This window comes from Kogia breviceps, chromosome 4 (genome assembly GCF_026419965.1).
Source record: "Kogia breviceps isolate mKogBre1 chromosome 4, mKogBre1 haplotype 1, whole genome shotgun sequence".
Taxonomy (NCBI): Eukaryota; Metazoa; Chordata; class Mammalia; order Artiodactyla; family Physeteridae; genus Kogia; species Kogia breviceps.
Window position 1 is genome coordinate 19,672,147 of NC_081313.1, and position 25,797 is coordinate 19,697,943.

The window sequence follows — 25,797 nt, forward strand, 5'->3', positions numbered from 1 at the left end:
CTCCTTTTCATGTTTCTCCACTCTCTCTTCCCCGGGAGGGCTCTGAGAGTATGTATATTTCACTCCCATCTATGACAAAATTCACATGATAGCCTGCAGGTCACCAAGGTGAAGTTACTCACAGGCCAGTCTTAGTAGTCATGACAGGGGTGCCACTTCTCTTGAGCAATTGGAGAATAAAATTTATAGACTCAGCTCATCAGGAATGAGATTCAGGAACTTATGTAGTGGAAAAATAAATAGGTAGTGAAACTTCAAGAAGTAACCACTCAGTCTATGTACATTTTCTATACTTCATATGTATTTTTCTCAAGGCACTAGTGATGGTACATTACCCTCTCTATTTAAGTGTCTATCTATGCCTAATGATCAGTGAGCAGCTAGAGAATAGTGTTCTTGTTGGTGGTTTTTATTTTACTTCATTTCATTTCATTTCATTTTTTTAGTTTTAACCTTTCCTTGTAATGCAGTGTCTGGCCTATAGTTATACTCAATATATCCTTTGTTAATTAAATAAAAATTTAGGAAACTGAATAAATACACAGGTTTTTCTTCAGTCTAAATACAAATTTTACCTATTGAATAATTTTTAAAAGTGATTTGCTCTACTACTTCATTTGTAGGAGTTCAAAAATTACAGAAATATTTTCTCTTAAAAAGTAACTTTATAATAAGTAATTTTAACTAGCGTTAATATATTTAAGTTTTATAAAAGTATCTGAAATCAGGTTTAGCTGTTTGCTAAATATTGTCTCTTACAATTTCTGTGGGGTTAGAATGAAATTAGAAATATACATCTCCAGGATTTATATTGATCTTAAAAATTTCTATTTAATTATTTTGTAAATTTAAGTATCGATTGTGAAATGCTTTGGGATATCATGCAAACACAATAGTTTATGCTGCAATATATACAATGAACAGATAATTACTTGAAAGGATGTTCTTATATATGTTGTACAAATGCCATCACAGTTGGACATTAAAACAAATTATTTAATTTTTAGGCAATCGAGGGTTATTAGGACAAAAAGTTTCTTTTAAACACATATATTAAACCTCTGATTATACTTACATAATCACTTCCTATTTTATGTATACTGCAAATTTCTAAAAACTCATTTTTCAGGCACCCTGATCCTCTATTATAGTTATCTTTTCAATCAAAAGAGTTTTTTAGACTATGAGAGCTATAGTTGATCACATTACTACTCCATGAACCCACATATTCACTATGTTCTCAAGTATAACATGCAAATCTGTAAGTAAATAGATTATAGCACTCAAAATAATGTAACTGACAAGATGTCAAATCTGTTTTGTATATCTGTAAATGTGTAAGATGCCTTCAAATCATTTTTTTTTTACCAAAAGTTGTGTTTTAACATATTGTTGTTATAAATACAGATGTAATGCAAACCATTAGATTTATGTATAAATAATAAAACTGAATTTTCTGACCACATTTAAGGTTTATGAAATGTCAAAAATTTCAATTGTTTTATTTATGAACTTAAGGTGAAAACAATCCAACATCTAATACAAACTCATAAGAATAAATAGAGTCAAATACCCAGAACTCAAACCTTTAGTGTAGCATCAATCAATCAATCCAAACATTGATAGAAATATAGAATGAGAGATTTATGTGTGAAGGCTTTTAACCTATAGAGAATCAAGAATAAGGGCCACGATGGATTTCTCGACAGAAACCATGCAAATAAAAAGAGAGTAGAATAAAATATTGAAAGTTTTGAAAGTGAAACCGATAAGGACCCTGTGCGGCTCCTCGGCATGGAAGCCTTTTTGTCCGCCGTTTCTTGTAGCAAGACTCCAGCCTCCATGACCTTCCCTGAGTTCCAAAGGTCAGATTCAAAAGTTGCTAATCAAGGGAGGAGCAGCCAAGAAACCCCTGAGACAAGATTAAAGGGACCAGAAGAAGCTCCTCAAGATTAGGAAACCAACCACCTGAGACTAGATTAAAGGAGAGCAGGCCCTGCAAAGACCCTAATCTTGTCAGCAACTTCACCCTTTGAACTATTGCTATAAAACTCTTCATCAAATCCTCCTGGGTGGGGACACATAGTTTTTGAGGGCAGGAGCCTGCTGTGCCCCTCTTTGCCTGGCAAAGCAATAAAGCTATCCTTTTCTACTTCACCCAAAACTCTGTCTCCGAGGTTTGATGCGGCACAGTGCAGAGAGGCCGAGCTTTCAGCATTAAAAGAAAACAACAAAACCCTAGAATTCTTTAGCTAGCAAAATTATCCTTCAAGAGTAAAGGAGAAATCAAAACTATCCATATCTTGAGTTTAAACTCCATGAAACAAGAAATTAAGTCATGTGGTCCAATAAAACTCCAATGTATAGAATTGTACACACAATGCATACTTTGCTCTAAAAGTTGCTTCTGGAAGGAAGGAGGTAGTCAAGGTGGCAAGGAAGGAAGGGGGAAAAGGGGAGATGGAGGGAAAGGGAAAGAATATAACCATACAAATGAGCTCTCTTGAATTATGACCTCTCCTTTGTAAGATCAGAGGATGAAAGAACAGAATTTGAGATAATTATTCCATAACTTTTCTCCCTACAAGTCCCTAGGTTGGTGGGATTTCCTCTTTCAAAGTCCTCAAATCATTTGCATTTGTTCTTTTTTATAGCTATAGCTTTTACTAGTTCCAGTATCACTGCCTTATCTAACTTGTCAGGCCTTGTAATGAGAATTTCTTCCTGCTGTTGCTAGCCCCAGAATGCTTCATTACCCCTAGCTGATTTTCATTACCCTTCTCACTCCTTGGTACATAGTCTGTTCTGTATTATTCTATTTGAGTATGCATTCAGTTTCTATCTTAAGGCCCTAAATAATATTATATTTCAAGATTTATATAGCAACATATATTGATAAACAGGAGTTTCCTGCTAGAAAATCTAATAAGGAAATATCTAGAGAAAAAATATCAGGAAGAAAGAAAAATTGACATGATATGAAAGAAAAATTGATATACAAATACATTTAGAAACTTTTTTGTAAATCCTCTGGATAAAGCCTAGTGTCTGTAACAAAATAATAACAATATTAATAACAATATTAACAAGAACGCTCAATATTTTTATGAAGGTAGAATAACTCAAACACTGACTGAAAATATTAAGGTATTTGGATAAATATGATCATAGTTAAAATATTCCAACATTTTTATAACTAAGGAGAGGGGTTTAGCTTTCGGTTTGTTAATTTAAATAAACATGACAAAAGCCTGCCTTTATTACTAGACATACTATGTACAAACTATAAACAGTAGCTATAAATAAATATGGGAAAAGAAAAAAATACCTGCAAGATTCAATCATCTCAGTACAATGAAAGGAGGAAAAAGAAGTATAGACAAATGATGGCAAATAAGCCAGTAACAAAAAAACATAAAGTTTTAAAAGTTATATATTATCTAAACAGATATTAAACAAAATAGAAATAATTCAATAAATCCACTATATATTAAAGAAAATAAAGCAGAACTTAAAATCAACTCAGACTGAAAATACCAGTTGTGGATAGTATGAATGGGGGTCGTTTATGGAAAAGTAACAGAGAGAGGGAAGGGGATGTTACTTTTTTTTTTTTTCTGACAACATTAGATAGAGTCAAGTTAAAAATGATAAAGTAGATATGTAGTAAGTATTCTCTAAAAAAAAAAGCAAAAGAAACAAGAAGCTTTATTTTGGACAGAAGATATCAGAGATGTAAAGAGATGGTCAGGATTCCACGGATTGTAGATATGGATTCAGTCAAATGGGAGGACGTACCTGAGAGGAATATGGTTCATCTTTATTAGTCTTCAACAACCTGACTCCCTGAGTCTTCTTTATTGTTCTGGAAAACTAGATTGCACACAGCTAACCCCCATATTCAGTGGGCTAGAAAGGTGACTGTCTTCATTTTGTCAGGCAGTCAGCAAAGGGGCAGTGTACCTGTACTGGTGGAGGTGAACACAGAGCAGCTGTGATTCTTAGAAAGTCTCACTCCTGAATTTTAAGCAAAATAATCATTCCACAGGTCTTGACCAACACTGACATTTATCCTTACGTTGCAGGTGTGTCTGGATTAACTACCTTGTAGACTCAGCTTTAGAGTTAATTCAGAGTCTCTGAAGGCAGAGAAGCAAGGAAAGATATGGATACTTACTGTTGGGCTCACAAAACACATAAATGATGTTTCACACACCACAGCTGGAAACCTTTAAACAATTCAAGAGGAGTGACTATCCTTAACTTACAGAAATGAAAACTTAACTAGACAAGCTATTCTTGGGCAGGTTCTCCATGTACCAGTTTGCTGATATAATCAGAGACATGATTGCAAATTCAAACAGTACTTATTTTAACCCTAATCCTCTGAAGTATTTAAAGTACCCAGGAATTACTTATGTAGGTCGTGCAGATAATGCAAAATCTATACGGCAGAAACTTTAAATTGCTCACTTTTATTTTTTCCCTTGTTTATTATACCTGCCTCATTCTAAAAAGAATTTGAGACAGCAATGTATTGTTCAGTTACTAGTATTTTAAGTTATGAATGACAGTTCAGTTGCTGGGGACTTTACAATAATAGCAAACCAAGAACTGAATGGTAAGGATTTTCCTCCACACATGTACCCATAAATAATTGTGTGTAATCCACTTTGAATTAAGAGAGTGAAATGAGCACTTTTAAAGAGCAAAAACACAGTTCTATTTTTATGATCTTTTAAACACTGATTTTGACTATTTAAATATCTCCTTTATATATACTAATAAAATTGAGTCAAAATTCTATTATCTGCAGTAATAGATATTTACAATGGCACTACTTTTTACAGTGCATTTCCATGTATTAGATTTTTAAAAGTATAAATTTTTCTCAAGGACTCTAAAGAGGTAAAAAATATTTTATATGACATATATCTTACAAAATAACTTTCTTAAAGTTTCATGTTTTTTACCTACTATTTATAAGATATATATGTATATATATAAAGCTCTCTTGAATGTTTTTATCAAAAATTTTTATATTAAACTAATTGCTCTTTTGTCTCATTAATGTGTGTTATTATATTTCTTGATATGATGTAGTTGTAATTATCATATTACACTTACTGTAGTGTCTTAAGAGCTAGTTTTTGGCTTTACAATATCAGAAACTCAGCTATATCTGTTTAGCCATAATTATCAATCTCTATAAAAGAGAAAATACACCAGTGAAATTAATTTGAGACTGGCTGATAAGTCAGAATGGCAATTTGTCCACTTACAATATGTTACAAATATCATCTGATCACTAGATTTGAGAGGTAGTAAATTTATGATCCCCAAAAGTAAAATAAGTAAGAAGATATTTTAGTATTCATAGAGAAGAAGAAATAAATGTGATTTATCTTAAGGCAAATTTCCATCGACTTATACACATCTGGTGAATTTCCCTTCTCTATGTCAGGTAGAAAATCTGTTGCCTAAAGGACAAACTTGTGGGTGTAAGGTTTCAAAGAAACCTTATTTGAGACACAAAGGCTAATACATGATTTTTAACTTATCTTTTCTGATACATTAGAAAGCCCAATATTTTTCTCTCTGTAGGGGTAAAAAGCATATTAGAATTTTCAGGATTATATATTATTTTGCCTCAGTTATAGTTAGATATATAATTCTATTTTAGAAAAACATACACTAAAAAAAAAAAAAAACCACACAAACCATTGCTAAAGATATATTAAGTTCGGAGAACTAATTTAGAGCTTTGTTGTGTCTGGGACTTAAAGTTAATAATGATTTAACTTCATTCATATTTACTTGATCTTTTAACTTTACAATGAGACAGACGAATTGTACAATTATTTTTTGTCTTAAGGCACGTAGATTACCTCAATTTATAACTGGTTCATTGTTATGCAGACAACTAGATTTTTGTAAGTTGATAATATGGTGAATTACACCTGTAGAGAGAGTAAGCAAAATTAAATGAAATGCAGTCTCTGTAGGATTATTCATGGCTTTGGTGATGGATATGTGTATTAGGTTGAGAGGGTTGATTATTTCACAGTATAATGTATATGAAAACATCACATTCGGTACTTGCACACCTTAAATACATACATTTTTTAATCTATCATTTTACCTCAGTAACAATGAGGGGAAAAATATAGGATATCTTTAGAAGAGTCATAGAAGGCATTCTCATGGAATCTCTCCCTTTGATATTAGTTCAGATGTGAATAAAATACTTAATTGGTACAAACTATCAATTGATGACTATCAATTTCTTCAAACCCATCGTTGTAAAACTGAATAGTAGAAAGTTTCAAATTAATGTTGTATATTTACAATGCTTCCTTCCTCTGCAGGCATTTTTTTTTAATCCAAATATTTTACTCAGCTATAGGTTTAAAATCATTTAATATTTGTCATGACAGCTAGGAAACTGTCTTTTCTCATCAATAATAATTTTAAATTGTGTGATTCTCTAAAGAGAGCTATGACCAGCTATGATGAGGTAAATCAATGATAGCATGAATTGCATAGGTTAGTTACATCTACGAAGGAAAATGTAACTCACCTTTATTCTGAAATGCATTCAAATAAGCATGGTCTGTCTTAGACCGTTCTTTGGAATCAGAAAAGAAAGTTTTATTGTATTTCTATTTTAAACTCTGGCTTAACAAGTCTCAAGGAAAAAAAACAAAAAAAACCCAAACTGTCTTCAGCTGATAAAAACTGATGCAAAACAACATATTTTTTAAAGTAATAACTTTTAATGCTTTTCAGAAATAAAGATAAAGCATAGAGAGATTAATCGGATCCTTTGAGTAGGAAAGAACCTGTTAAACAGATTTTAAAATAATGATTCATCATCTATCACACTTCCACTAAATTATATCCCTTCCTCTACTCAATATTTTCTATATTGAAGTAGCCCATTCCCATCCCAAGGCCAATTTTTTCCCATGTAGAATCCTCAGACTATTTAAAGAGATTAACTAATTCACCAAAGATCCAAAAGGAAAATTAGTATTAGAATTATTACATATTAATCCTAAATAATTCATTTCAATAAAGAGTAATTATGGAAAGTTAATTTTTAATACTTTAATTTCACATACTATATTTACTTGGAAAATGTAATAATTTAGCTTTGGACTGAATAAAGATAAAGCAATTAATTATTTTAATAAAACTTCAAAGTACACATAGTCTAGTCATTTTATGTGAAAAAGGATTTTAAAAATAATCTTGAAACTTCTCAGACCATTAGCTGTACTACCAAAAAAAGCATCTTTTGTCTATTTTCACAGATGCTTGCCCTTTCATTTAAACATAGCGTTGTTTTTATCAAAGTTACTGTTTATAACCTTGCTGACTGAGCAGTAAATCTTTAATTTTTAAGTTAGATCAGCTTTCTGTTGATGCAATGTATCACCTTATATTGAAAACCTTAATGTGTTACTGCAACTTGTCTTCTGCATTATTTGTATATAATTCTAGAATTTCATGGGGGAACAAGCTCTGTCTATTACTACTCATGAAACTCTGCATACATTCTGTCACGAGGATGTAGGCTGCTATCATCTTAGATAACAGTTCTGTTAATAATCATCATTACTTGATAAATAACAGTTGAGAAGTAATTCTGGTAAAACTGAGCAAGAAGTCACCTGTAGTGATGATCCCACGGCCATAAATTTTCCATGATTCTCTAGCTCTCTCTCTCTCTTTCTGTTTCTCTTCCTCCTCTCTATCTCTCTTCCTCAGCAAGACTGATCTATTTTCCGATACAAACTCTACATTAAATAAATAAAGTAAGTAAATGAAGGACAGAAAAAGAGATAATTAAAAACCATTTGATAAACCAGTATTCTTAAGGATTTCAGATATGGATAACTAGTGTCTTGAATTTATATTGAAGTCAGAGATCAATTCTTTGGTTCATGTTATATTTTTATTTGGAACTGAGATGCCTGGTTAAAGCTTGAAACTTCAAAGTATGAAAATATCTGTGCATTTTTTCAAATGAGTTAGACTGGAAAAAATCTTTCCATTGGTAAATTGAGTAGACAAATATTTAATCTATTAATAATAAGAGGGAAAATCAGTGGCTTCTCAGAATTCTTAATTTTGGATATTTCCATCCACTACCTTGGGCTCAAATACACTTATGCCAGTGAGGTAAAAAATGAAATAAATAAAATATTATCTTAGGAGAGCATTACCTGTGTTTTCAGGCAGAAACAAATGCAAAATCCTTTCAGGAAAGATGCAAATTTGAGTCAAATTTTTAAAAACCCACATATAAAGCTTCTCAAAAAATGAGTGCACAATTCAGAACTAAAAATATGATAGTGGGCTTCCCTGGTGGCACAGTGGTTGAGAGTCCGCCTGCCAATGCAGGGGACACGGGCTCGTGCCCCGGTCCGGGAAGGTCCCACATGCCACGGAGCAGCTAGGCCCGTGACCCATGGCCACTGAGCCTGCGCGTCCAGACCCAGTGCTTCGCAACGGGAGAGGCCACAACAGTGAGAGGCCCGCGTACTGCAAAAATAAATAAATAAATAAATAAAAATATGATAGTAATTATTACATAATAAATGAGAGTCAACATCTACCAAAAAATAAGTGGGATTCAATTCTTGTGCATCTTTACATAATAAAACTATTACATAGACCTTCTAGGAAAATTCTGTTTAAAATATGGTCACCTAGGACACTATTAAAATAGTCAAGAAAGCATCAAAAAGAACCAATAAGAACTCCTATAAATGATACATATAGTTCATTTAATTTTTAAAGTAAATGTTACATTTTAAATGTTTTAAATTAAATTTTGAGAAATTTAATGAACTGGAACATAAATTTAAGAAAAGTACCCACAATGCACATGGAGAGAAAAAGAGATACAAAATATAAAACAGGTGATGAGACTTGGAGAATCAAATGAGAAGTTGCAACATATGTCTAATATGAGTTCTAAAAGACGGAATAAGGTTAGATGTAATAATCTAAAGAAGTAAGGCTAAAATTTTTCAGAGGTGATAAAATCACAAGACCTTTGAGTTCCAAACACAGTAAATTAAAATAAAATAAAATAAAATAAAGTAAATTCATACCTGAAACATAATATCAAAACTGTAGAATCTCAAAACAAAGAGGACACAAAGATAGCTAGTTACTTAGACTATTGGACTATCACTTAGACTCACAGCAGACTTTTCATTAGCAACAACTGAAGGCAGAAAAACAATGGAATACTATCTTGAGAATATTGAGGCAAAAGAAATTTCAACATTAGATTTTGTAACCAAATTAAATATTTCAACCATTTTTATAGAGCTAGAAAAAGGAAAACGATTTCAGACATTATTATTTTTTTTTTTAATTTAAAGGAAGCAAAAAAACCAAGACCAGGACAATTTTCTTAGAGAGTGGGGGGCAGGTAGCAGTAAAACTTTTTGAAATAAGTACTACAGGATCTATTTCAAGTAGAAATAAATTGAACCCAGAAGAAAAAGTGAGTTCAAGGAAGGTCATTTATCAGGTATAGGCAAACATGTTGGTGGTGGTTCTTTATAACAAACGTTAGAATATTATTAGTACTCCTCTGTTCTAATCAAGAACACATTTGCATGAACATATGATAAACCTAGCTAGGGTGTCTGAGCCTGCACATCACAGCATAAAATTATTTGGGGGTTGGAGTTAAGGCTTGACAACTCAGATTTTCATTCAGAATCTAACCTTAGGTGTATACATGTTGGCATGTTGTCATCTTGGTGAAATACCTGTTATCCTACCCCAAGCACTGGCAACAACCCTTTCTGTACACAAGGAAAGTATATAAATATAGAAACCACAGCAAATTTCAGATTCTAAGGCTAATGTTTTTCCTTAGATTCAAGAGCTTGCTTTTATATTGATAAGATTTTTCTGGCTTCCTGCTTTGGGCATGTGCCCCTTGTTTACCTTCTGGTTATCCCAGAACTTCTGGGAATAAAACAGCAGAGGGCCAACTGAACATTCTAGAATTAGACATTGGCCTTCCTATTATTAAACTAGATACCTCTCTCTCACACAAACACACACATGTACAAACTCTTTTCCACTTCTTCACCCACCTATGTAATATTGATAATATCCTTGTCTCCATTTTTCATGATAGCCAATGTCAGACAAGACTGTAGCTAGATACCCTCTCCACCACATTCACAGCTTCCTGTTAGACCTCTGTGACATCTACCATCCTGATAGCTGAGTATATCCATAATTACCTTTGAATACACAAACCACATACATGTACAGCTTACCCCTATTTTGTGTTGGTAGGAGTCTCCTGGAATCATTCCTCACACCCTGATTAATGTCAGCCTGTAACTCTCTGCCATCCTTGAGCTGTCTAAGCTTTTGCCAGTGGTGCCCTAGGTCTGTCAATATTATAGAAATACTGACTTAATTTCAGAAGTAAAAAAGGGGAAACATTTTGAAAAACAAACATCAAGTAGAGTCTGGAGGAAAGGAGTTGGGGAATTCATGCATAGTACTCCCTACTCATTTTATTCCTCATCTTATAAATGGACCTCATTTATGCCCTTATTTTTAAAAAGGAGTAACTCCAGTTAGATGGGTGAAAGAAGAATATGTTAAACATTATGAAAATGGAGATTGATGTGTCCCCTTTTAGGTTTGCTATGTTGATATATATATATATTCCTACCTTGTAGTTAGAAGGAAAAAAGAATAGCCCAGGCTTTTAACTAATTGTAAAGTTGTGCACTTCCCTCCCATCCTAGAAAACAAGTCAAAGATAAGACAGGGAAAATGAATGCACTGAAGGACAACTTAGGCTAATATCTCTAGTACAAAGAAATGTTCATTTTCCCTCAATGTGCCTAACTTCGAGGATGAGTCTTCTTGTCTTATAGCCAATATCATTAAAATAACTGAGGTTGTAGTGTGGACTGGGTAGCATACCCTAGGAGGACTCTGGGCCTGTTTAGGCTCAGTCTTACATCTAGGCCACCAGATGAGTGTTTGTCATCACAGTGGTCTAGCCTGTTTATTAGGAATAAAAATATAGTAGTTTGAGGATATAACCCAAATAGTTAATTTGTAGATTGTATCATTGCCTAGAATGCCACCTGGTTATCCTAGGATGGTAGTAGATGACAAACCAAGGATTCGATATTTGGAATTAAAGGTAAATACCTTTCATCACTGGACTTCTAAGCAGAATTACTTTTTAAAAAAGTACTTAGAGCCAGTGCTATTTTGACTGTTGGAAGAAACATCGGGAAGATCATTGGAAAAACAAATGGAAGTCTTTTCTCATTTGTTTTCTGTTGCTATGCCAAATATTGCCTTCCTAGAAAAAAACTAAGCCTAATTGTACCAGAATAGGCAATCCATTTGACATTTTTATAGCCATTTACTCAGCAATATCTACCTAAGAAATCACTTTTGAAAATGAAAAAGCTAATTTGCATATGTAAATTTCATATATGATAAAGCTGCAGTCTCAAATTAGTAATGGAAAGGGTGGTATGTTACATAAGTGGTTCTGGAATAACTACAGAGTCATGTGGAGAAACTTAAAATTGGATCTGTTCCTTGTAACATGTTCAAGTGGATCAAAGATTTTAATTTGAAAATAAAGCCCGACAAATGATGGAAGAAACTGTGAGGGAATCCCACACCAACAAGTGGGGAATATATGTTATTATTTAAATTTCTAGATGATTAAAAAGAAAATATGGATACATTTAATCATATATAATTTTAAAAACTGTATGTTAAAAAAAAATTATAACTGAGTAAAAAGGCAAACTGCCCACTAGGAAAGTATTTGCAAAGCATATTCTAAATATATAAGAGATTCTTAAAGCTAGAAAATAAGATCAAAAAATATGCTGGAGCTATGAACAAACATTTCATAGAAAAATTAATTGTTATACATATATACATATCTATATATTCATATTAAATAACATAAATTCATATTAAAACAACACCAAAATAATCTAAGAGAACTACAAATGCATTGATTTCGGGAGAAAATGAATTAACTCAAAGAGAAATTTAGAACGTTTTGAGCAACATTAATCACAATAAGACATCTCTTTCATAGAAATTTTGAAAATTAAATCTCTTTGACAATTACTAGCAGAGCAATATAAATGTTTTTTCCATCAGTGAATAAATTAAAATGAAAATGGAACAAGTTTTAGACATACTACATATCCATAGTAGGAAGACTTCACCATGCAAAGCACTGGAAGTATATAAGAATGTAGTTTTGGGACTTCCCTGGTGGGGCAGTGGTTCCTGCCAATGCAGGGGACACGAGTTCGATCCCTCGTCTGGGAAGATCCCACGTGCTGTGGAGCAACTAAGTCCGTGTGCCACAACCACTGAGCCTGTGCTCTAGAGCCCTCGAGCTACAACTACTGAAGCCCATGCCCCTAGAGCCCATGTTTCACAAGAGAAGGCACTGCGGTGAGAAGACCGCACGCTGCAACTAGAGAAAGCTCGCATGCAACAGCAAAGACCAATGCAGCCATAAATAAATAAATAAATAAATGAATAATTTTTTTAAATGTAGTTTTAAAAGATTTATACTAGCGTAAATAACTCCAGTATAAATTTATGTCAAAACTCTAACATGATAGTAGACATTATATATTATTTTCTAATTAAAAAAAAAATCTAAGAAACTGACCACAGTCTTCTTGAAAATACATTCACTATGACTTCAGCATTCACACTTAAATATTCGTTAGAAGAAAAAGTATAATCTTGCCTCTTATACTTGAATTTTTATTTTACTGTAGAGAAAAAAGGGATTTAAATATAAGTTGCATCCAAATTATTTTAAATTATCTGATACCCAGAGAGAACAGCTTGTTTAAATTTCCACAAGAAACATTTGCTAAATTCGGATTAAGGCATCCTAGCCCTGTGGATTCCTTCTGTTTTCCTCTTCATTACCTAGCTTTATGTCTTTCATTATCTACTTGTTTATGTATCCTTAAACTCATTTTGATATATTGTGTTAGTCATATGTATCTCTTGTGCTTTTGTGGTAAAGCCCTTTTGAAAAAATTCTTGTCTAGTGATATCACCATTTGAGTTTGCACATACTTGCCCCTTTTCTATAAACAAAATTTAATATCAGTAGAACATTACTACACTAATTCCATCCTCCTCCCATGAAATAGATACTTTTTCATTGATATTTTTCTGAAAGGTACAACATGTGAAGTCATAGCAAATTTTGAAAATTACCACAATACTTATAATAGTATGAAGCAAAGATTCACTGAGTGTGCATCCAATGGATATTCGATTTTTGGAACATTGAAGTGGAGCACATAGGACGACAACATCCAGAAGGAAACAGTGTAAGACTGAGATCACTCATCTTAAGTTCAACTGCAAATGATTTATTCTCAACTATATTTTTCTTAAGATTTTTTCTTTCTTCTTCAGTAACAAACATGAATCTTAATGTCTTTCATTTATTAGTATATGTTTAAATAAATACCATATTAAACAAATTCTCAAATAAAAATCAGGGACCTAATAAAAGATATGCCTACTTTCCTTCTTTGAAACTCAGGCTATATAATAAAAATCTCCTGCCACATTTCATATATCAAAAGTCAATGAGATTCTTAGACTTGATGACAAAACACCATGATATTAATTCTGACATCAACTGCTGCCTTTAAGCAATGAATTTCCACTTAGCCAATCATTACCTCTATTTAATCAAAATAATTATCTCTGCAAATCCCAAATACTAGAACTGGTTGGAAGGAAAACAGAACAGGATTTTTTAAAACTTTTATTACAGCAGATCTTAAAGATATTTTTAAAATAAGGATAATTTTAAAAGTAAAGATATTTTAAAATATGTTTAAGGATCTTAAAGATATTTTAAAAGTAAGGGCTACATATAGTTAGTACATATGTAGCAATTTACTGTTTTCTGCAATTATCAACTCATGACCAATTTTGTTTTATTTATACTCCACATATTTCTTCTAACATCCTGATGGATTATTTTGAAGCAAATTCCCGAATCATATAATTTCATTTATAAACATGTTAGTATATATCTGTAAAAAGAAGGACTCATGAAATGTATACCTAAACACTATTAATAAACCTAAAACAAAAAGGATAGCTTCCTAATATTATCAAAATCCACCCTCATTATTTATATCCATCACAATTTATTTATTGAATAAACTTTGTGCAGCATTACCCACATTCTGGATTTCTTCTGATTGCATCCCTGTAGAATTGTTAAACAATTGCCCTTGTCATCATATTACTTCTAAATTGGCAATTATATTTAGAGAACTGGCTGGATTTTCTCTCTCTCTCTCTTTCAAGCAACAATACTTCATAGATATTCTTTTTTTCTCAGGAGGCACATATAGTTTATTTTTCTTTTATTTGTGATATCAGAAGCTATTGATTATCATACTTTAGTTCTTTTATCTGTTTAGTGATTGCACAATGATGATATTCTAATTCTAATTTTTTTTTAATTTATGAGCTGAAATAATACCATAAGGATAGGCTTATTGATCTAAAATATCTATGCATTTCAATCATTTGCATTATTACTCCCATTGATTCTCAAAATGTCCCATTGTTCACCTGTTAGAACTTCTTCAAACTGACTCCTGAGTCCTTTATAAACAAATCTGGTAGTCTTTGATAATTTCCTTGCTTTCTTCTAGAGCAAGATATTTATAGGGATCTAAGCAGTCTGGAACATTTTAATATTAAAATTTTCATTATTAGTAATTAAGTCAGGAGAAGAGACATAAATCAGAAGTCTCCTGAACTATCCAAGATTGTCACTCTTACAGTCACAATCACATTAACTTTTCTAATCTTTTATAACTTTGTTATGACCTCAATGTTTTTCAATTTGTTTAAGTGTTCTTTATTTCTATAATTTTTTCCCTAACATCATCTTTGGCATGTGAGGGACTATATATATATCTGGGTTGTAAATACATTCACAACATAGAATAAGCAAAGGGAATATCTTTTTCCTTTTTTATAATTTATTATCATAAGCATCTGCCCAGTGGGTAATGGAAAAGAAATTGACTTTATACCTATCAAATTCAAAACTGGGTCTGATGATTTAAATAGTTCTTTAAGTAATAGTCTCTCCAATTTATACCTGCCCTTCATCTACCGAGCCCTTCTCTGAGATAATGCTGGTTTTCAGTGACTGTGCAATACATAGTAAAGGGCTTCCTGATTCATATGACATACAGTTCTGGCCTCCATCACTTTTTGATCCTGAGACCCTGCCATAGACTGGATTGTGCCACCCCCCCACCTCCCCACAATTCACACGTTGAAGCCTTCACCCCCAAGGTCACTATAGCTAGAGATAGGCTCTTTAAGAGATAGTTAAAGTTAAATGAGTTAATAAAGGTAGGGCCCTACTCTTACAGAAGTGTGGCCTTATAAGAAGAAGAAAAGAGAGAGTGAAAGAGAGGGAAATTTATCTCTCCTTGTCTCTGTCTCTCTCCCATGTAAGAACATGGTGAAAATGTGGCCCTCTGGATGAGAGCCCCCAAAAGAAATGAAACGCTGAGAGATCTTGGTCTTGGAATTTTCAGTCTTCAGAACTGTGAGAAAACAAATTTAAGTTGCTTAATCCACTCAGTCTATGGTAAAGTCTATCTGCAGTTTGGGAACTGTAATCAAATTGAGAACTAAGCATCATCCCTCTCTCCTGTCGCAGAGTTAAAAATATGAGGATTATTACAAAAAAAAAAAAAAAAAAAAGGAGACAGTAGGATCCAGCTGCTCAAATAACTTAGCCTCACTCATGAAAACACTGTGTGAATAGTCCTATCAGAATTCCAGAATAAGTAAAGATACATTCTCATGTGGTCTTTAAAAAATAACTTTAGAACCAGACGAAAGGATGAATATTTAGAAGAGTCAGATCAATGTAATATATTCTTGAGTAAAATACAAATGATCTACAAAAGATTTAGCATTCTTATCAAAGAATGTGACTCTATAAAACAGTAACAGGGTGAGCTGAAATTGCATCAAGGCAAAAAGAAAAGAAAGAAAAGAAAAGAAGAAAAAATAAATTTTAAAAATAGGATTAAGAATTAAATAAAATCAATGAAGAACAGAATTGGGGTATAAAACAAGATTGGAATACAGTTCCAAAAGGGAAGACATAATATGATTTTTAAAAATCAATTTTCCAAAATTAAATATATTAAGGCAACATAATTTAAATGGAATTCCAATAAAATTTATTTGAGGGATTGAATACAATGATTTTACTGTCCATATGCAAATATTATCTGAGAGTAATTTTAAATATCTTGAAAAAAAACAAGGCCTATTCTGAAACAGATGTTGAAAAAAATCTTGTAAGACAATTCCAATAACAAGATTTCAGCAATAACTCAGAAACAGACAAACAGATCAATGGAAGATAATAAAATACTCAAAAACATACACTACTATATAGGGCCTGGTTATATGACCATAAATGTTTTATTTTTTTCTCCATTTGGGAAAAAAATTCAAATGTGATTATACCTTTAATTCGCACTTTATAAATTCCAGGAGATTAAAATTCAGAATGTAAAACATAAAACAATATAACACTTAGCAAAGGATGTAGAAGATTATGCATACAGGCATACCTCGGGGATATTGCAGGTTTGGTTCTAGACCATCGCAATAAAGCAAATGTCATAAAAAGGTGAGTCACACGCGTTTTTTGGTTTCTCAATTCATATAAAAGTCTACATTATACTGTAGTCTATTAAGTGTTCAATATTATTATGGCTAAAAAAATGCACATATCTTAATTTAAAAATACTTTAACGCTAAAAATTGCTAAACATCATCTGAGTCTTCAGAGTCATAATCTTTTTGCAACAGTAGCATCAAACTTCACTGATCACAGATCAGCAGAACAATATAATAATATTGAAAAAATTTGAAATATTGCAAGTTACCAAACTGTGACACAGAGAAACAAAGTGAGCCAAAGCTGTTGGAAAAATGGCACGGATAGTCTTTCTGAAATGATGAACTATATCTGAACTGCCCAGTATAATAGCTAATAGCCACATTTTGAACACTTCAATTGTCAGTGTGACAAGGAAACCACATCTGGCCAACAACTACACTATTGGAAAACTTGGCCTATGGACAATACTACTGCTATATTAATAGGAAACAATCACATGGCATATTGTCTATCTAGAATCAATGAATATTCATTTAAATTGGTAACAAAATTTACAATGAAATATGGTTAATGCCAGTTATTTGAAAAGAGAAATCTCAGAAAAGCAAATCTAGGTGGCAAATAAACAAATGAAAAGAGGATGAACCTTTCTAGGACTCAAATACATCAAATTAATTATTAAACATCATTTCTTACTCAGCAAACTGGAGAATAAGAAAATAGTATTTATGGTAATATCCATAATCAACTGGGATTGGAAGAAAGTTTGTACTCTCAGTTATTTATTTTGCAGATGGTAATTCTTTCAACTTCTTAGAAAACAGCATGTTGGTGGTTTAACATAAACAGGAATGTAACCTTGACCCAGGATTCTTACCAATCCCACGATCAGGAATCCATCTCGAAAGGAAAAGCATCAGGTATAGTGGCAAATACAGAGCTGTCTCTAGTATCAGGAGGTCAAATCAAAACAAAATAAAATTTTAAAAGAGTGAATATTCATATTACCTAAGTTTTGAACTAAGGGTACATTAATATAATTTAAAATTGAGGTTAATCTATGCCATTTGAATTGGGAGAATGTCCATTGGGAAACCAATTAAAGAAAAAAAAGTAAGACTCAAAGTAGTATATAAAACACATTCCTATTTTTTGAAACAAACCCTGGTGAAAATAAAATGACTACAGTAGACTCTTCAGAGCACAGCTTAAAAACTACTCGCTGCAAGATATAAAATAACCCCCACCCCAGAATTTGTGCTCTGACAAGACTCTCTTGCACTCCCCCCTCCAAAATCTCTTTCTTTTGCTATTACCATTGACCAAAAGTTGTCTCCAGAATTATTATCAGATTTTTCTAAAACACTATCAGGAGAAATCTCATTATACCCTACAGAAGTGTTTCTCTCTCTTTTTTTTAAAAAAAATTATTTATTTATTTATCTTTGGCTGCCTTTGGACATTGCTGTGTGCGGGCTTTCTCTAGTTGCGGCCAGGAGGGGCTACTCTTCATTGTGGTGCACAGGCTTCTTATCGCGGTGGCTTCTCATGTTGCAGAGCACAGGCTCTAGGCGCGTGGGCTTCAGTAGTTGTGGCACGTGGGCTCAGTAGTTGTGGCTCACAGGCTCTAGAGAGCAAGCTCAGTAGTTGTGGTGCACGGGCTTAGTTGCTCCGCAGCGTGTGGGATCTTGCCAGACCAGGGCTCGAACCCATGTCTCCTGCATTGGCAGGCAGATTCCTAACCACTATGCCAACAGAGAAGCCCAAATGTGTTTTTCTTAATCATTGAAGTAGTCTCCATCTCACAGGACTTTCGCATCAAGTGACTTTGCACATCTCTTATTCTGACACTAATTCTCATCCCTCCCTGACATTCCACCCTCAAGACCACCCAATGTGATCTCTGATATTCAAGTCCTGTAACTAGAGAAATCCTCATCTCCTCAAATCCTTCTTTTAAAATGTCCTTCACTTTCTTGCCTTAAATGTCAGAACAACAACAACAAAACCTTTCAAGAGGTAGCTGTTAGTATGCGTGTGTGTCTGTATGTGCTTTGGCAAATCCCACAACACACAGAACCTCTCCTGAGAACCTCTATCTCAGTTACAGAATTTCCATTTTATTCTTTTTTTTCTTAATAATTTTCATTTTTATGCTGAGATTCTCAGTCCTTCCATTCATCACATTCATCCCCTTTGTTAAATGTTTGTTTTAAAACTTTTTCCTTTTATAATTATATAACATCTTCTTCATCTATGAATTTTCCGCTTTGGTTATGGAACACATGTTCCTGTGTTTTCATGTATCTAGTACTTTTTATCATATACTGGAAACTGTCAATGCTACATTGTTTAGTGTATAGATTTAGTGTTGACTTTAGCTCTAGGGGTCAGTTAATTGACTGGCAGATCAGCTTGATCTATTAGGTGCTTGGATTTGTCTTTTGTAGGCCTGTCTAGAGTAACTCTTACCCTATGGATAGAGTAGCCGTGCAAGTAAGGCAGAGCCATTCTTGTGTATGAACTGAATTCCTTGAGTGTTCAGTGAGGTGACTTCACTCTGGCTGATTGATTGTCTCCCCGCTTTGTGCAGCATCTGGACCTCTGTGGAGCACACCTTTTATGTGTAACTTACTCCGACAATCACAGGCTAGGGCTGCTGTTGTCCAAATCTTGAAAACAGTTGCTTCATATATTTTCTATGATTTTAAATTGATTCTCAAACAGGAGGAGAGTTCATGATACCCATGAATCCATCATTGGTAGTCTATTATTACACAGAGAAACTTTTGAAACAAAGTAAAATAATAACTACAATAAATAAGATCATTTTCATTTATAAAATGAAAATTAATATCTCATATACATTTTAATAAGGTAAATGTTGCTTTTTACTTTTAAACCATGTATTTTTATCCAAAGGACATTTATTTTAGTACTATGATATTTCTAGTAAGTTCAAGTTTCTATTCAAAACTTGTCATCTGTTATCTATTCTTAGCACTAGTATCATTGTTTTTGCAGAATGAAAAACTTGAAATGTCAAATACAGCTCGGTTTCAGAGTAACTGAAAATACCAAGTATAGTACAATTAATATGCACTTCAATCTTTTATTTTTATTAGCAAAATTTTTTCTATTCTATACAGCGACAGGAATGTATCAGGTGTCTACTTAAATAATCAAATTTCTGACAACATAACACAATAATTAATTTTAGTTCATCACAAAGAGATACAGTTAACAGTTTACTATTTCCTTTTAATTATCTTAAAAACTTTAATTTCTTTAATTTTAATATAAATATAATTATCAATTTTCCCTACAGCATGCATGGATTATCTAAAATATATTATGAAAAATGTAAATCCCTAAATTAATTGTATTTAAACTACATAATTATTGTATAGAAAAGCACTTTTTAAGAGTTGAGATTAATCTACAATATGTCTAAAGATCTAATGTATATTATCTGATCTTTGAGGACTGTCACTACTGCTGGGTCCTAGAAATCCTTAAGTAGCCGAGGCATTTATTTATAAGAGATACAAGGAAATACATTACAGATTAGAGCTTTCTTATTTAGTAGTTCATGATAGATGAGTTTAAATTTAGCCATACTTTAAAATTCTTAGGATAATATGATTTGTACCTCATTCTGTGTAGCAATAAACAGTAGTCACCACACATATGTTACATTTTTTATTTATATACCATATGTCTTTGAAAGAAAAATAAAATTGGTCATGCACGTTCACTAAACTTTACTGTTATGTAGTGATTATTTGCATAACCATAAAATAACTTAAAATATATTCTAAAATTCTCTCTCACTATGTGGGTTGTAGAAAAAATATTTTAAAGATTTAAATGCTTGAACAAGTTGTCCAAGAATAGCTGACTGGAAAACTATTGAAATCTACATTTTATATTTGCTTACTCTGTGTTCTGTTAAATAATTTATCATTAGTTACTTCATATTTCACAAAGTTTCTTAAATCCTAACAAAATAGAAAACTTGTCGAAGAAGTTTAGCTAATGAATTCAAATACATTTGCCCTTATGGTGGATACTTCTACTGGATCATGTCAATTAGCTGGATATGGACTTGGGTTTACTTTTATGTTCTATGGTACCCTAATTATAGTTACTATTGCAGGTCATATTTAAAAGTAAAAGATGTCCTGAGTTACTTATTTTAGGAATTATTTTATCAGTATTTTGATTATTAACTAATTTTGAATTAGTTGATTTGATTATATAACAGTTGATTGTTTATCTCTTAAGTTTGAATCAATTATAGAATATTTGCAGTTTTAAGTAATTAACATTAAAATATGAGGCATTATAATTCATTAGGTGTGAGAAATAAACTATGGAATGGAAGCCATTAATTTTATTAAATAAAAATAAATCTCGTAAGAGGGAACTAGGGCATATTAGGAGGAAAAGAGAAAGAGAAAGGTATCTTTGGGGTTGAATTAACATAATCCATGGAAAGCCAGAGAACTTTGACATATGCACTTGATACTTGATCCAGATTTGTGAAAATAGAAAAGGAGAAATGCAGGTCCAAATTGGCTGAGGCTATGGATTTCTACTATTTTATTGACAACAAAGTATAGAGACAATCTCAAGAGAGTATATATTTTATTATTAGTAAGATTTTTTTCTTCTCTCTAGCTATTATAATTATTAAAAGAACTAATTTTGACAGCAAGTCCAGTTATAAAATAGTTTCTAATTTCTATACTTCTGGTCCCAGAAAGATGACATAGATTCACTCGTCTCTTTTTCTATCCTCTAAATACAGCAAAATACTTTGGGAATAATTTAACAATCATAAAAGTACTTTGAAAGGTGGAAAGAAGACAGACTGGCTAGGGTCCTTAGTCTTGAAGAAACACTTCGGTGAGTTCCCTGAGTTTTAGTTTTACCGAGAACTCCCAGCAGGCATAGGAAACACACAGAGAGAAAAAAACCTGCTCCCTGACCAAAAGACTAGGAAAGGGTGAGCTCGATAGAATCCTGGTAGGGAGATTCATCAACTGACTCACAAAAGTCAGGTGTTTCATGGTTTCTCCATACAAAAGCAGAAACTGAAGTAGTCGCAGAATTTCCTGTTTCTCATCAAGTGACAGAAGGCTACCCAGACAGATATTTCCTTACCCCAATAGCACTAGCAAAGATAAACTGGAAGCTTATGGCACCAGGTATGTGGTGAACAGTCCAGAGGAAACATTCTCCACCCAGCTCCCTCACCACCTACATAGCAACATGGGCAGCACTGGCAAGGGTAGAGAGTGAGCTTTCCTGGAGCCAGAACAAAGACCAGACCAGCACTACAAGGGCTGAGCAAGCTAAGATGTCAATGGAACTACAGTTTACAAATTTAGGGCAAAACCTACATGCTAAACCTCAGTAGGGCAAATACTTGATGAATTAGAAGATTTAAATAGGATCCTAATACAATATCCAAAACAATAACAATCAAAAATCACTCCTTACACCTAGAACCAGAAAAAATCACAACTAAAAAGCAAGTGATGCCGAGTCTGAGATAAATACAGATGTTGAACTACTTGACAAATATTTTTAAACATCCATCATAATGATGTTTTAACAAAGTGATTAGTTTCATTTTTACTGAGTAGCTCTCTTACATGATGTTCTTTTGTGTTTCAATATTATATAGAAACTGGGAGTTTTGAAGAGACCTTAACTCACATCCGCTCTTTTTAATAATCTCACTGAAATTCCAGTTCACAAATAGGTCTCCCTTGAATTTGGGTAATAGATAGAAAATCTTATTATCTAGTAAATGTTAATTTCAAATAACAAACCTGGCAATTTGATTTTAATTCTAGGCAGTTCTCAAACTTGTCTGTACACTTGAATTATCTAATGAGGTGTTGGGTTTTTTTTTGCCATACGCGGGCCTCTCACTGTTGTGGCCTCTCCCGTTGCGGAGTGCAGGCTCCGGACGCGCAGGCTCAGCGGCCATGGCTCACGGGCCCAGCCGCTCCGCGGCATGTGGGATCTTCCCGGATCAGGGCACGAACCCGTGTCCCCTACATCGGCAGGCAGATTCTCAACCACTGCGCCACCAGGGAAGCCCTAATGAGTTTTTAATATAGCATAAATGCCTAGATCTACCCCCAGATGAATTAGAACAAAATCTGCCAGTTTTTTTCAATATCTATATTATTTTCAAACATCACCCAAGTGATTCTAATGTTCAACTATGATAAAAAAGATAATAAATTATTGTAAAAGCAGGACTAAGACAGAAAGTATATCTTGTTCCACTGAATTTCTGACATGGAAAATCTAGAGAATGAAACACAATATTTAGAACTTGAATATTTAGATTACAAACCCTACTTTGAAAGTAAGAATATTTTAGCATAAAGCTTTTCTTCTGTTTGATAAAGGAATAATTTGCAGATCTTCTGCTTCCCCAAACTAGTATCTTTTACTGCTGACAATACTTTCAAAAGGGAAACTTTCTTAGGTATCTCACCACCATAATATATTTTGGTGCAGTAATTTTTTAAAGTATATGAATTGAATTGTGAAAATACTCCCTAATATAATCCCTCTTTCCTAATCGTTTTTTTGTTTTGTTTTTTTTAGGAAAACAAAAAATCAAAGAGCAGGGGATGTCTGTCCATCCGTCTGTCCATCTATCTGTCTCTCCATCGACCAATCCAGGATAGAGAGGATAGTTTGAGGCTGGAAGGTAGCAAAAGACACTCCAAATTTATCTTTAATGCTCTTTTATTTTAATTAACTAAAAAAATTGTTATTCAAAATTCAAAAACTATTCCGTAAACTAGAAAATTCAATAAACTAGAAAGTTTACCTTTCTCTGGGAGATAATGTTCTTTACTATTATTACTATTCTCTACATATTATACTATTCTCTATATATTTTTGGAACCTGTAACAAAATTCATCATGAAGAATATGTACTAATCGCTTAGAGGAGAGGAGTTGGGTCATAGTGGAAGCAGATTCTAGCCCTTCATTCAATTCTGTAATTTCTTATTTCATACATTTTTCATTATTCTTGTCCTTTTTTGGAAAAAAAAATGAGAACTGGTTGTTTCATTTTTAAAAATCTTTCATTTTAAAAAAAGTGCTTCACTGATTATAAGATTTTGATATATGAAGCATATACATCTCTTCTAGCAACCTTCTTGAGAGGGAACATGATTTGCTTCCTTTTCACCTGGAATCTTAGATAATGCTATGCTGTTAGATAGAAGAGTTACATTTTATATTGGACTTGTATTAATATAATATACTATACTCTAACATTAGGTGTAATATTTTACAATCTATTGTCTTGTCTGTTCAAGTTGTGTACTGATATATTCAGAAAAATCCTGCTAAGTGTTGCTCTCTTCAGCATTATGCTTTTATTTATTTTTCACTTACAACACAGTTTACAACTGTCAGCAAACTGTTCAATAATAGGCATAGTGCACAGCGAGGCCTTGTTCATCTTTTTGACATTAATGGAAGGTTTTATCTCTATAATATTTCTATAGATTTATTCTGTTCCTAGGAATGCAAATCTATGAAATTCATCTTCTATTTTTAGGTTTCTAAGTCTTCATTCAGGAATAGATTTTGAAATTTAATCAACTTTTTGTCATCAACTGAGAATAATATATGGAGTTGAAATAATGAATAGCCTTAACAAACCAAGTACTTAGTTGGGTATGATTTTTCAGGCACTTTGTGTAGATTTCTCCACCTTTATTAATAAGGGAGATGAAAGATTTCAGTAACATCTTTTACTTTCCTCTGTTTTTTCTTTCTTTTTAGTCATATTAATTTTTTAAGTGTTTGGGGATTATCTTATCTTTCACTGTACTTCAAAACAATGTATATGATAACAGATGAAACTCAGTAAATTTTAAAAGAGACATAGATCTCAATATATTTTAATTCTTATAATGACATTATGGAAATTCAAATTTTTAGTCACTTCTTGAGTTAATTTTATCAAATTATATTTCATTCAAATTATCAAGCTTATATTGTATTTCAAATGAACTCTGTTTGTGTGTACATAAACCTACCCAGTGTATGCAGTTATTATTTTAATTTCTAATGAGTTTACTTGTGTGTTCCTTATTTGAGCCTTCACTATACTTGTCAAATGTTCATTGCATTGTTGGTATTTTCAAAGAAATAATTCTTGGTTTTAGTAATAAAGTTTGACATTTTCCTATTTCTTTTTTATTACTTCTCATATATTTAATAATTTTACCTATACGGTAGCTGATTACTCCAATATGATTATTTATCATTCTTCATAATTTATAAATAAGTAAAAATTGCCACAAATATAAAAACTAATCTGCATAAATTATGATATCTATTTTATAAATATATTAAAATATAGAGACTCTAGCAATATTGATATTAACTTTTAAGGAGAAAGTTGAATTCTGTTGAGCTATTTTAATACTTAAATACCTAAGCCTATTGCAGATGATACCATTTTATGTATAATACATATTAGTGGTATCTAGTTTAGTATATATAATATATACATATCCATTTATCTATTTCTCATTCTCTGTGTGTGTATGTTTTATATACATTATTTAGCAAGCAAAAACTCATCAATTTTTATGCACAAATCAAGTTAAATCAGTGGAAAATAATCTCTCAGTAAATAAAGAAAAGAATAAATTATGCTTTTCTTGGATCTGGTTTAAATTGAAATGACTGGCTAGTTATTCAAGACTGCTAAATATTTTTAATGATAATAGGAATTTCACCCAAAGAATTTATATTAACTAAAATCTTTCTCTAGGCATTACCACAAAAGTGTGTGCTTTTATGTCATTTTAAAAACATAAGAGGGGAAAAACAGAGCTTATTTAGAGATAAAGAGATTAGAGGAAATAGAATAATAATGAAGTGGAGGATTTGGGTGAAAGATGATAAATTAAAAGACTAAGTTCTTCATGTTATAGGCAAAAAAGGATCAAAGCATATAA